Source organism: Seriola dumerili, unplaced genomic scaffold (assembly GCF_002260705.1).
Source record: "Seriola dumerili isolate Sdu_G_001 unplaced genomic scaffold, Sdu_1.0 BDQW01000149.1, whole genome shotgun sequence".
Classification (NCBI taxonomy): domain Eukaryota; kingdom Metazoa; phylum Chordata; class Actinopteri; order Carangiformes; family Carangidae; genus Seriola; species Seriola dumerili.
In genome coordinates, this window is record NW_019174404.1 from 17,419,003 (window position 1) to 17,432,621 (window position 13,619).

Here is a 13,619-nt window from a genome sequence, read left to right on the forward strand (position 1 = left end):
GGCAAGAAAAGTTTGAGATTTTCACTAGTTCTATCAAACTATAATGTGAGTATAGTGAATTTAGTGGGATGGTCAAAATAAAAATTTCAATTCAATTGCTACTGAAAGTTTTGATTATTCAGATTAAAACAGGACCGTAGAGGATATGGAAATTGTAATTAAATAACATTGGAAATGTGCTAAATAAATAATGGCTCAGCATGAGTCTCCTAATGAATCATTCAGTGTCATTACACAACACTTCTGTGGCTCATGACTTGAAATGTTATCTAAATGCACTAGTTTTCTTATTAAAGCAAACATTGCAAAAACTTAAATGGAAGAGCTGTTCCACCAATCTGGAAGAATCTCACTTAATCTGGAGAGATAAGTCTAGCAGAAGGTCCACTGTAATGCCAGAGCAGCCTATTACTCTTCATTAATGGAGGAAAATAAAAAAAGTCCTCAGTTTTCTTTTCAGCACTAGCCAGGCTGACAAAAAGTCATAGCTCTGTTGATCCATGTACTCCCATAGCTCTCAGTAGTAACAACCTCATGAGATTGTTAAATTATAAAATTCTAACTATTAGGGACAAAATTCATCACCTCCTGCCATCGACCAGCACTGATTTACCTTCAGATTTATCTTAATGTAGAAACTATGGCAAGTCAAAAGTGCCATTCATCTCCTCTACTTTCACATGACTATTTGTAAGTTTCCTCTGCCACCTAATGTGGTTTCTTGCCGGGAGCAGGTGGTGGTGAGCATCTCGTGACAAGACCCTCGGCCATGTTTGCGTGTACAAGACAAGAGGTTATAATACGCCCTCTGAGCTGCCATTGCTGATATTGTATTACTGCCACCCAGGTTTTGTGGGTGGCAGTAATGCAATCCATCTATCCATGCAACCATCAAAGAGGAAGAGGAATAAAGCAGTGGAAGAGGAAGCACTCGCTACTCAAGACGACTTCGAAACTTTCTGGTGTATGGAACGACAGTCGGCTACATGGTCATTGATCAGTATTCATCTGTGTACGATGTTTGGCATCTCAGAATTATTGAGAGAGGCTGCCAACCGCCTAGATGTAACGGTGACGCAGCAGCCACCACCTATACCCATATCAATTATTCAAAGTCGTCATTCTCCGGTCAAACGTAGCTAGCAAGCCGACGGCCCGCAAGCATCCTATGTTATTGTCACATTTTAAAGCTGTAGCGGCAAGACAATATATACATTGCTTGGCAGACAAGGCCTTCATAAAGACCGCCTGCCTTGGGACCTCCTTTTTACTTGAGCGACCATACTGGCAACACAGCTCCAACAAAGACCGCAAAATTGGAATTACCAGCTGCTGGAGAGAAAAGGATCTCATTTCAAGGTAATGCTGCGCTTTACATGAACATGTACAAAAGTAAGTCCATGAACCAACATTAAGGATAAAGCTATTTTGTGTGTGTTTACTAAGTTTACATTTGTCAGGCACCTTCTGTTTTTGAGATTTATTGCATGAAAGGTTGAAATGTTTAAATATGTTTGTGAAATGTTGGAATAGAAGTTTTTTATACTTCTCTTCCCCTGTTTCTGTCGTGTGTGCGTGCATATATGTGTGTAGGGAGAATGATGCAGAGAGATGATGATCCTACAAACTGCAGGGCCAACACTGAGGATGTCTTTTCCCCAGTTGAAAGACACAGGGGAGTTCGAATTACCGAGGATTTCAGGGATAACACGCAGCCGGGATTTAACCAGTCCCAAGCCCGGATGAAGGCTTCGCGGCGTGGTATTTGTCCAACTCTCTGACAAACTGGCACTGAACATGCCATGATTTAAATCAGGCCATTGTAGAGGAGAGATCACATGTTCATATTCCCAGGGTATGTTGGAAAGGGAATCATCCGTCACACTTTTTTTTTGTAGCTATGCTAATGGTAATCGATAAGGGGATTGTTTTTTTCTTCTCCCTTATAGCTAGTTTTTATACTTATGCATTAAAGTACAACTGACGATTCCTTTAAACATAATTGAATTACAGGGTTTCAACAACTTAACTTTTTTTTTTCTAGTATATTTTTGAAACAGAGCACAAAAGCAAGGGCGACTAATTGGTGTCCGGGGACTCGTCATATCTTATGCTCTTAGCGTGAGTGCTCGTACAGAGAATTGATGCCAAAGTCATAATGAGCCAAATGTTCTAACATACATTCGCGTGGCTTTAGGATAATATGTGTCAATCTCTGTAAACCTTTCTTGCAGCTTGCCCAGTGTTGCTGCAGCTCCTTCTGTTGTTGAGCAGACCAGCACTAAATACCTCAGGCAGGACAGAGGAGCCATCCTATACTATCAAAGAAGAGGAGGACGGCCCTGTGCTTTATTCGGATGGAGGAAATTCACTCCTGGGCAAAACAAACTGTAGACATAACTAAAGTTGTGAACTTCTCTTTGACTCATACCATTTTTATCCAATTTAACAATGCAACTTTGTATCTTAGAACCAGATGTGGAAAAAGCTGCACAGCTGTACAAGTCAAGAGTTGAAAAATATTAAAATGTATTTCCTGTACAATTTACTCAAAACATGTAGCTACTTTCCATAGGGGCTGCAGCTGTCTGGGAGGGGGTCAACAGGTTCTTCCTATTGTACAACAGTTTGGAGGTCACATTTTGGTATGTTGTGGCTGAACATGTATTTGGTTTGTGGTAAGCAATGGGGACTTTTTTTTTTTTTTTTTTTAAAGAAGTTCCTCACCCCGCTGCGTTCTGTGCAGGGAACACCAACATGACATGATGTTAGAAGGACCCATGTCACCTGATTCCATCAACCTCACAATTCCCTATTGAGAGTGACATGTTCCTGGTGGCAGGTAGGAGGGATGCCTCCTGTGGGGTATAAGCTGTAAATAAAGAATTTCTGTTTAATGGGCGTGTCTCCACTGAGTGCTATTTTTCCAACAGAAAAGCGCTGGGATCATGTGTAGTAAGTGTATTGTTTAGCATTTTCACCATGTTAATTTACCATGTTAGCAAACTATATTTTACCTATAGAGTGCTGCAGGAATGAGTTCTAAAATCCAGAATGAATAGGTATTTTAGAACTTACAGTTCCCTCATTTGGGTTTTTTGTTAGATGACTGAAATAACAAACTCAAGACAATATAAAATATGTCAGTAAATAACCCACTTGTGACTTTTCTTCAAGCTTTTAAATGTCTTCAAAAAGGCCAGTTGCGATCAAGCGGCTAAATGAGACTACAGAGGTTGTCGGGGACGTTAAACATCATTACGCCGAATGCGAAAACCAATCTATTTACCAGCCCGCCTTTACAGCATTGCTGTGTTTATACTTTAAGAAAAATACATCATCTCTATTAACACCACACACACAGTACAGTTTAGGCTGATGGGAATGTCATTAGTTTTGCAGGTATTTGGTCATAAACCAGATATATTTGGTCTGATGATGCCATTGGATAAATAGTTACAAAATTTTATGGAAAGCAATCCAATAGTCGTTGAGACATTTCACTCAAAACCGTAAACGTAGTCTGCTGTTGGCACCGAATCACCAAAGACATGAGGATTCATCCTCTGGGGAATATGAATGTCTGTTCAAAGTTTCATTGCAATCCATCTGATGGTCAAGATAATTTAGTCTGGACTAAATTTGTGAATCAAACAACAGACCAACACTACTTTGAGCTCTGCTGCTAGTGCTGTTAAAAAATACGGGGTGAAAAAAACCCAAAAAACATGATAATATTTTACATTTTCTAAACAGACACTTTCTACCTGGCAAGAAAAGAATTCCCTGTTTAGTAGGGAATTTTACAGAAGCTGTCATTGTCACTACCGAGAGTGCCTGAGTTGTTCAGCAAATAAACATACGGAGACAGGCTCAAACTGAGTCACACACTCAGGGAAAAAGGCAGTTGTGTTGAATTTTACCTCCCTCTCCGAAACATTTAGGAACCCCCTTAAAAGAGTTCTGCTTTAATATAACTGCAGTAAGTGTCATTAGCGCTGCTGTCTGGTGTCATTATGCAAACAGGAAAAAGGAGCCCCGCATTCACTAAAGCGAGCTGTTCACAAAGTTTGTGGGTGAACAAGCTCTGATTCTTTAGATTGCATGAAACCCAGATGCTGTTATTTGGAATTAAAGAAAGTATTACTTTGCAGTTTTGTGGAAGGATTTTTCTGGTTTATTTTTGTAACAAACAGCAAACACTTCACAACTTTTCATTCGCTGTAATTTCATAATTTTGTTCAATACACCTGCCAATTTACATGTATTCTTTGCTTATTTTGCCAAAATGCCAATGATGGAAACTGTCTGCCATATAACAATTATTCTCTTTGTGCTGTTGTTGTCAGTATGGTTCGAGGCTTAGCTGAAATAAGTGCTGTATTTATAATGAATATCCATTCTGTCGTCTCAATAGGGTTGATTTATTATGTTGTTTGGAAATTACAGGCAGTCATTTTGTTGTGACATGCTTCAGTGTGACAACAAATGCAATAACTAAACTCAACTACAACACTCTCATCAGGTCACCACTCACAAACCCACATTCGGGATCTCTCACATTGTGATGTGGGACTGATTTGCAATGATCATCCTGTGATAAAGTGAATGTTTTCAGGACCCACATGTAGACGCACTCAAACAAAAGCTGACAAGCGCTAATTTAGTAACACGAGAAAGTCCAAAAATGTTATAAAACTGGTGCATAAGGTAGGAAACACAAAACTCTGAAAATTATAATGAAATCCATAATACTGGCAAAACTCAGGAACAGGAGGGGACCAAACAGAGGCCTGTACGATGAAGCAAGTTCAACATACCCAGGATAACTTTGAGTTGCTGTTGCTCATAAAGTTGGAATATAATATTTTTGACCTCTTTCCATGAAATGATTGTGACAATGTGATTTATTTCATTTCACCTGGGACACATAATGTAATCACTGCACCTGGTCAAAAGTGATTACTGATGCATTTAAATAGGAATAAACAGAGGGTTGTGTCTGAAAACAAAATTATTAAATTTTTATGGGCAACAGTGTATATATATATATATATAATTTCTATCAAGTAACTAGACTTAGGATATATTGTAAGTAAGTACATGAATTATCATTAAGTTTCCTACTCATACATATTTTTGCTCTTCAGTCTGATGATGAAAAAACTATTATGAATTTGATGCAGACAAAGTTAAGGTTGGACTCTTTCTTCTGCAGACAGAAGAGAAAGAAAAGAGGAGAGAAGTACTTCATGTCATGTCATGTTCATGACTGAACTTTAATTTATAAATCAAATTTGTTATCATGGCAATATTCAATAGGGTGTGGATCATTGTTCTAATCAAAGACGTCAGAGGTTAAGTTTTTATTTCCTGTTATCGTCATAAAGTCTCTTTGTTTTATTCTGAGCTGCAGTGATGAAGAGTGAAAGCATCAACACAGTCAGGAATCCTGTCGGATTCAAGAATCTTTGTTCAATTAAAATGAAGCTATAATAGTTATGATGTATTTATCTAGTGTGATAAACTCTCCATGCAAGCTCTGTTTTAAAACCAGAGTGGACACATGCTGGTCTGGAACAGCAAAACAATTCCACTGATTTATATAAATGTCTACTGATCATTATTATTTATCACAAATGTAAAGTCTTCTGTAAAGTATTTTGTTCCAGAGACGTAATACACAATGAATGGTAATTCAACACAGGTGAAACACATTAGGGAGGGGCAGACAATCACAAAGCAGGGAAAACAAGACAAAAGACAGGAAGTAAAACAACATGGAAACACAAGGAAAATTACTTCAAATTAAAACAGGAAGCAAACAACATAAAAAAAAAAGTCCAACTGTGTCCAAAAACAGTCAAAGAAAGGGCAGATCATAAGACATCCTGAGGCTACAGAAACAAGAAATAAAAAAGTAAAGGCAACAAAAGAAGAGTAACAAACAGCACAAACACTCACTCGAGGGCTTGGGCTTCATCGCTTTAACTGCTGCTGTATAACTACATGAATAGATGCTGTAAGAAATAACAAAAGAACAAATGAAATTTTAATGTTCCCTGTGGGGTCACTGAGTTATTACAACTGTATAAAAAAAAAGAATTACACCAAAGAAAATTAATGCAATATAAATAAGGGCAGAGCAGATTGGATGTAGGCAGTGTATTAAGTAAAACATGAGCGCGAGTAAAAAAATACAATAAATCTGCATACCAAGCATGTATGAGGAATATTTCTATTACACTTACACAATGTAGGCAAAATAACAATACAGTGAGGAAACACTACATTTTTTAATTCCAGTGTCTAAGCAATATTGTACCGCATGCTAGGTGGTCATTATCACAAGATTAAGCCAAACTGAGGGAATCAATTGATGCAAAGTGGACCTCATCGCCCTGAGCAGCAGCCTGTACATCATCCTGCTCATTACACAGCTACTTAGCCCAAAAAAAAAAAAGAAGAAAACATTCATCTTTTGCCACAAAAATAACTTCATTACAAGCGGAAGTCATTTACGAGCCTTCGCCAACAAGCGAAATTAACAAGCCTGCGACCATGCAAACATTTTTAGCTTGGCTGTTGCAGATGGATGTTTGGTGTACTCCTGATTATTCGACGGGTGAATGCAGTGTACCTGTCAGACAAGATGACGGGGGGGGGGGGGGGGGGGGGGGGGGACTCAGATGAGCTACAGAGCCAGACGGGCCGTCGTGAGCCGTGGGATAGATGTGTTCTGTTGGAGGAGAAACACACTTCACCTGACTGGCTCTCAACACAACTTCCCTGTATTATTCCCTTTTTGTCTTTGCTGCTGCATTGTTTCTCTTTCTCCTTTCTCCCCAGTGAGCATGTCACACAGAGACAGATGCAGGACTGAGCGGTGGGGGATTTCCACACTATGAAGGTCCATACAAGTAAAGGCTCTAGGTAGACCACACAGGACTTTTGAAAGACTGTGTTTCTACTTGCAGCAGTGCCTACTAAAGTTTTAAAACCTCCAAAGCATGAATGAGTGTGTTCGTGCCACACATTTCAGCCAGTGTACGAGCATGTTACATTTTAGCTATTCACGAAAAAAAAATGGAGATGTAAGTATCATCATAAGCAATATTTCCTTGAAAATCCAGCTCATAGAAAAACTGTAATGTGTTGGTGTAGTATCACAATAAATTCATTAAATGCAATGCAGATCAAGATTTCATTCAGTTGCAATTCCTGGTGTCCAGATTGGATTCAGAATCAGTTATCTCAAAGGGACTATTTTCGGATTGTTACTCTAGTGCACGCTATAACTTACCATTCACTTGTATTTTTAGTTCACCAGATTTCAATTCAATTTGACATATCTTTAAGTTATCTGACCCATCACTAGCTAACATTTCACCTTCATCATGTAAATGTAGATTATTAAATCATTATCTCAAAAAAAGGGACATTTGCTTTTACTGATGAACTTTAACAGTGATGTCCAGGTGCTGAGCTGTGCTCCCGGGGTTGAGCTCTGCCTTTCCTATTTCATCAATATAACATCATGAACAACACACAAGAATTGATTTTGGGGAACTTTGAATTGATCCAGAACCACAGAAGAAAAGAACTGCCCTTATATGAATCTTTACCCCCCCCACCCCCCCGCCACTTGTTTTACTCACATTTAAACCTAGGACTAGAATGTTGTCAAATTTCTATTCCTTTGCCTCTCATACTGAAAGCACTGCGTGGATGTGTGAGACGTGCTGTGGGGGTGCTGAATGGTTCAAATTGAAAAGAAACAGAGCAATGAGTCCCAGCTGAAGGACGACAGAGAGACTGAGCTGACTGGCCAGCATGACCTTTTTGGTTTGGGACTCATTAAAACCGAAGCAGTGTGTCCTTGTGAGCCTTCACCCCAGGTTGAATTTGAATATGACTATAAGCTGTAAACAGTTACGTCAAAGAATGATTTATCCTTTACACTTTTTAATCAAATCTTTTTTATTTAGTGATTCTTTCTTTCTTGTGAATATTTTTTTTTTAAATAACCCATTAGAAGCCAATTGCCTGAAAGCCCAGGTGAGGCGCACACACTGTGATAACCCTGCCCAATCAGCCACTTGTCTCCTGAACTTGACCGGTACAGCTCACTAGACACAACTGGAGGGATTTCATCTTCTGTAACTGAGCATTTCTTGGTTGTGAAGCTGCTTCTTCCCAAGTAAAGGATTTGACAGTGATGTTATCTCTTTCCCAATCTCTCCAGCTTTCTAAACACTTTGTCAACACAGACTCCTTTGGATATCCTCCAGTACAGTGTTTTGGTTGATGACACACTATGTAAAAGCTTTACTGGGGGTGTATTTCCCATCCTGTCGCACAAGAAGATTGTTTAACAGCACTCAGCTTCCAAGGTAAACACACTATGATTACAGAGACTGGGCTCTGGACTCTGGAACTGTTTGAGTCTTTATTTAATTGACTGATTCTGACCTGAAATCAATTTGGCAGGCTACTGGAACTTGGCACCCTGATGTGGAAGTGTCAGTGTCTAAGCAACACCACTCAGACTCAACAACTAATGGTTGGCTTTTACACCTGGGCATGTGCCCTCCCCCACACACACACACACACACACACACACACACACACACACACACACACACACACACACACACACACACTATGTAGCCAAGAAAATGGACATTTAATTGTAGAGCAATCAAGGCTGAGAGCTTAATGGGACTTTTATAGCGTTGTATCGCTCAACCACTCTTGCTCCCTGCCTCTCTCTTGCTTTCCATGCGTTTCTCCCTCCTCTGTACTTTCTTTTTTTATCCTTTTTCATCCAACAGTTACAAAGGTGAAAGAGCTTTTTCATGCTGCTGAAGTTCTCTTTTCTTTCCCCACTTCTCCTTTTTCCTCTCGACCTCCAAATTTCTGGTTCTTTACTTCTCAAATCCAATCATCTGAAATCAAGGCCTGCATTTGGCAGCAAAAGTAGCATTTTCATCTCTTTGCTTGTTTGCGTTAGTTTTGTATTCCTCTGGTCTGTGTGTTTTGATGTTGTTCTTACTGTGCACACAACAAGAACAATTTTGTTTTGACAAAGCTGTTATAACAAAGCCAATCTGGACATACGGGTGTGAAAATCTAAAACAGGCAAAATAATAAAAGGAAATTGAGTGTTTTGTGTTTGTTTGCTGATAAATTGACCTCAAACTCAGTTTGAACAAACACTACACATTACATTTGTTGCAGAACTTCATTTGATTTTGGACCATTTTAAGAGGTGCAGATACAGTTAAAACACATAGATACTGATGTAAAGTGAAGTCTTGTACAATGCCAACCTTAGAACTCAGGAGATCTGTTTTGTTACTTGCCAAGAGCTGTCTCTAACAGTGGGAAGCAACGTTAACTCAACAGTGTTGATTTGCTTTGGCTCCTAAATCACTTCTTCTCTTCTACTTAAGTTAGCGAACTAGCCTGTTAGCCCAGCTAGCTCATCCCTATCCGATACTAAGCTACTGTAGCGTCCAGGCTGCACTGAAGAAGTAGCGCTGCTCAGAGTGCGTATTATAACCTCTTGTCCTGTAAGGTTTATTCTTAAAATGAAGTTGTGCTGCTCAACCGCCTTATATATATATATATGTATTAGGCTGTTGAGCCTAATATATATATATATAAAACAAAACATGAATAAGAAAGAGAGTGAGTGAGTACAAATGAGCTGCAAGTATGAGCTAATGAGAGAAAGTTAGCGGAGCTTGGGTGACGTAGCATTTGAATAGGACCACAGAACAACATCATGACTTGTTGTTGATTCCCTGGGTCTGAAAATTGCTTCTTAAATGCCTGTTTTTTTTTTGTTTTTTTTAAACCCCTCCTCTGCCTAATTTGCCCAATCTTCATGGTTCTTCAGATGTCTTGGAAAAGCAAACAGTGATGCACACAAGGGACTTTTAGTTCCTAGTTTGTTCCTGACTTTAGTTCATCTGTTTACATACTTCCTGAAACTGTTTGGTTGAAAAGGACTATTTGAATCTTTTTTTTTTTGCCTAATGTTTTCTCCAGGCACAAGCTGTGTGTGGCGGGGATCAAACCAAGTCTCCTTGGAGCCTCAACACTATTCTCACAGGACCAAATGACTTATCTCACACACACATACACACACACACGCACACACACACAGGCATGCACATTCTCAGAAACAGACTCTCCAAGTGGCAGAATTTAAAAGCCCCACTGTGGAAAGTTCCATCCTCTGGACCGCGTTTCCCATCACACACTTCTACACCGTCACTGGAGTAACCTCGATAATGGCCAGTACATACTTTTCTCCCTCTCTCTCTCTCTCTCTCTCTCCCTCTCAGATTTGAGTTGACTGAAATAAGATTCCCCTGGAAATCCAATCTAGCCACCTTCATTCCTTTCCAACAAATCTCAACTGTCCATTAACGTGCACCTGTGTGGCCGTCTGTGAGTGTGGCCGTGTGTGTGGGTGAGAGAGAGAGGCTGAGCGAGTCAGTCATACAGACACTAACCATGTAATTCCAACTGGTTCCAAACCAAGACCTCTTGAGACATTACAGCGTTCATGTGTTGGGACGTAATTTCTATTCCAGTATTTTAGCAAAAAAACAATCATTGAATTTTTCAAACCATAAGTCAACATAAATTTCATGTGTTGAACAGAAGACAGTGTAATGACAGGCCAGAGCTGTCAGGAGCCCATTGATTGTGTAGTGAAAGAAATGTCTCACTAGGTTTTGAGGACTGGATCAATACATCATAACAGATGGCAGGTTTTTATTTGACGCTGGAAGCCTCTGCAACACAGTACAGGGCTTAATGTTTTGTGTTGTGTGATTAAAAGGATGTGAGAAGAAGAATTTATTCAATTTAGGAAAAATTACTAACGAACTGTAATCCAACAGACTGCATTTCCCCTTGATCTTAATGATGCATTACTTCAAATTGTTTCATTAAACTAACCTTTGCAAGCTAACCTAGCCTTTGCACTTAGCCGTCATATCCTCTTCTCCCAGGAACATCATGAGCAGATGTTCTGTGAATGCTCAAGTGAAAGGAAATAGAAAGTGAGCATGAAATCCAATTGGACAGATGCATAGAAAAACTGAGAGGTTACATCCTTCAAATTTGCATTTAACGTAAAGGGAGAGCTTTGCAGATACACAACAGTGCTATATTATTACCTAGCAAAAGAGACAGAAGGTGACAGGTGGCAAAAGAGGTGGAAACAAAAAAAAAGAGAGAAGGGAAGAGACTTGTTCAGTTGTGAAAGTCATTCCTGAGTCTTTCTGTGTCAGAGGATTCAAAATCTTCTCCCTGTAGCCTGCAGTCCTTGGGTTGCCAGTGGAAGTAAAAGAAAAAGTATTAGAATTGCTTTTTTTTTTCTTTTTTGCTCATTAAATCCTTTGCTCCCAGCGTCAAACACTTCATCTCCAGCGTACTGGTGAATTTTTATGCACCAATTTGTACCTTTTTCTGCATCAATTTATAATGAAAATGTCTTTTCTATGAAAAGGAAAACACAAAATTCAGGCATCAAGTGATTCAAGATTCATTTGATGTTTGTTAAAAAAAAAAGCAATGCCAGTTGAAAATTTCTGTTTTATTCTGACTTGATCCACTATGGACATGTATTCCCTTTTCCATTTATACCATCGTCTTAAAATCTCAAGATGTTTCCATGACCATGGGAATCCTGAATTTTTACCTTTTCATCTGCCTCTCTGTGTCGATGACTGCTACTTCCTGCATAAAGTTAATATTTTAGCAAGATTTAAACTGCCATTATTCATATGGTCATTTTGTTCCTGACTAGTTTCATGTGAACCAAATGCAAATCAAACAAGAGAGGATTCTGTTGATTGCTGAACACACTCTCTGCCTCCTGTGGTTTGCTGAAGGAATTATGAACTACCCAACAAACAATAATTAGTTGACTATTTTTCCATTATTGCTTGTGATCAGACCAATTTGAATAAATGTAATTCATAGTTGTCGACCAAACTCACAAACTTCTTTGATAGTATAAAAATGTTTTCTAATCTCAAATTGCAGCGAAATGCCTCATGTTCATGTGTAATATATCTAGTATTTAATACTGTAATCTTAATTTGTAATATCTAAATAAAGTCCAGTTGATGAAATTCATTCATTTCCTAACACTGGAGCTCCTCGTCCTCGTCCTCGTCCTCCATGGTTATTAACCTGCCTGTGGGCGCACGTCGCCAGAGGAGAGGAGACGCTGTACTAATGCTGACTGAGATCACATATGTGTGCATGTTTGAGGTTTATAGTTTAAACAGTCTGTGTCAATAATATATTTTTTTTATTTTTTTGCTCATTTTTTGCTGCAATATATCAAATTATATCTAGAGTGAGGCATCCTGATAGCCCAGGGGTTATCAGAGTCAGGAAAACTTTTTATCCCTACACAAAGATTGCTTTGTCACAAATCACACAAAAACACAGGTAAGAAAGAGGAACTTCATGAGTAAAAAAGTAAAACTATCCTATATATATTTTACTATAGAATTGTGATTATAATATATAGTAAGTGAATAGAAAAATGTATAGATGCAAATTTACAAAAAGTAATGCGAAAGGTAGAATCACCAGGCCTCTTTAACAATAGCATACAGCAGGTCCAGGGTCCTGTCTCATCTGGTAGTGCAGTCCACAGACGTGTGGAGAGTCTTGTCCAGTTGAAGTCCCCAGAGATCATGAAGAAAGACCTGTCTCTGTGAATCACACACTTCCCGCACAGAAGTCCCACAGATTCCTCAGTACAGCCACGAGCTTGTCCATCTTATTGTCCAGTGATCTGTTTTGTTAAACCATGATGACAGAAAGTCTCTGTTGTGCCAGCTCTCCTCCCTCATCACTTCGTTCCCCCTCTGCATCCTCCTGTGTGTCATCAGATCTATTGTTGTAGTCGCCATACCAGCCAGCTTTAGCACCATCAGCTCGTCCATGGTGTACATAAAGTGACCACGGAGTTGCTGTGCAACAGTAGCGTAGCAGAATGACATCATTCGAACAGGTAGCTGAATGAAAAAGACCAGATCTCTCTCTTCTAGCATGTTTAGAAAGGGTGCAGCTTAAATGAGTTACAAGTAAAAATTTAAACAAGTATAACAAAACAAGAAGGCTAAAAATGAACGAGTCCGACTGAGAACTTAAGTTGCATGTCATTCCCCATCACTCGTCTCCCTCATTTCCCGGCATCTCTCTGCCTCTGGGCATACATGGCTAAACCTATTTAGCGTAGCTACAAGTGGTAAGTGGTAAAATGTCTTTTTGTAATTTGGATAAAGTGAACCTTTAGCAGATCCTAATTTGTGTTTTTGTGGTGATTGAAAAAAAAATCTCAAGGGATGCTTTTGGAGCATGGCGATCAGATGAGGCTGCTTGATTTACAGGTCTCTGTGTTGTAGATCCCCAATCACACTCAACTGTAAAGCTTCTTTGTCAAAATTCAGCTGCTTTTTCTTCAGTTTTCACACCTTCACTGGCTCTGCTGGGACTATTATAATTTAATTTCACCAATGGTCAGAGAGAGAATTAGATCACTATTACATTTAGTATAATAATGACTTTTGCAATCA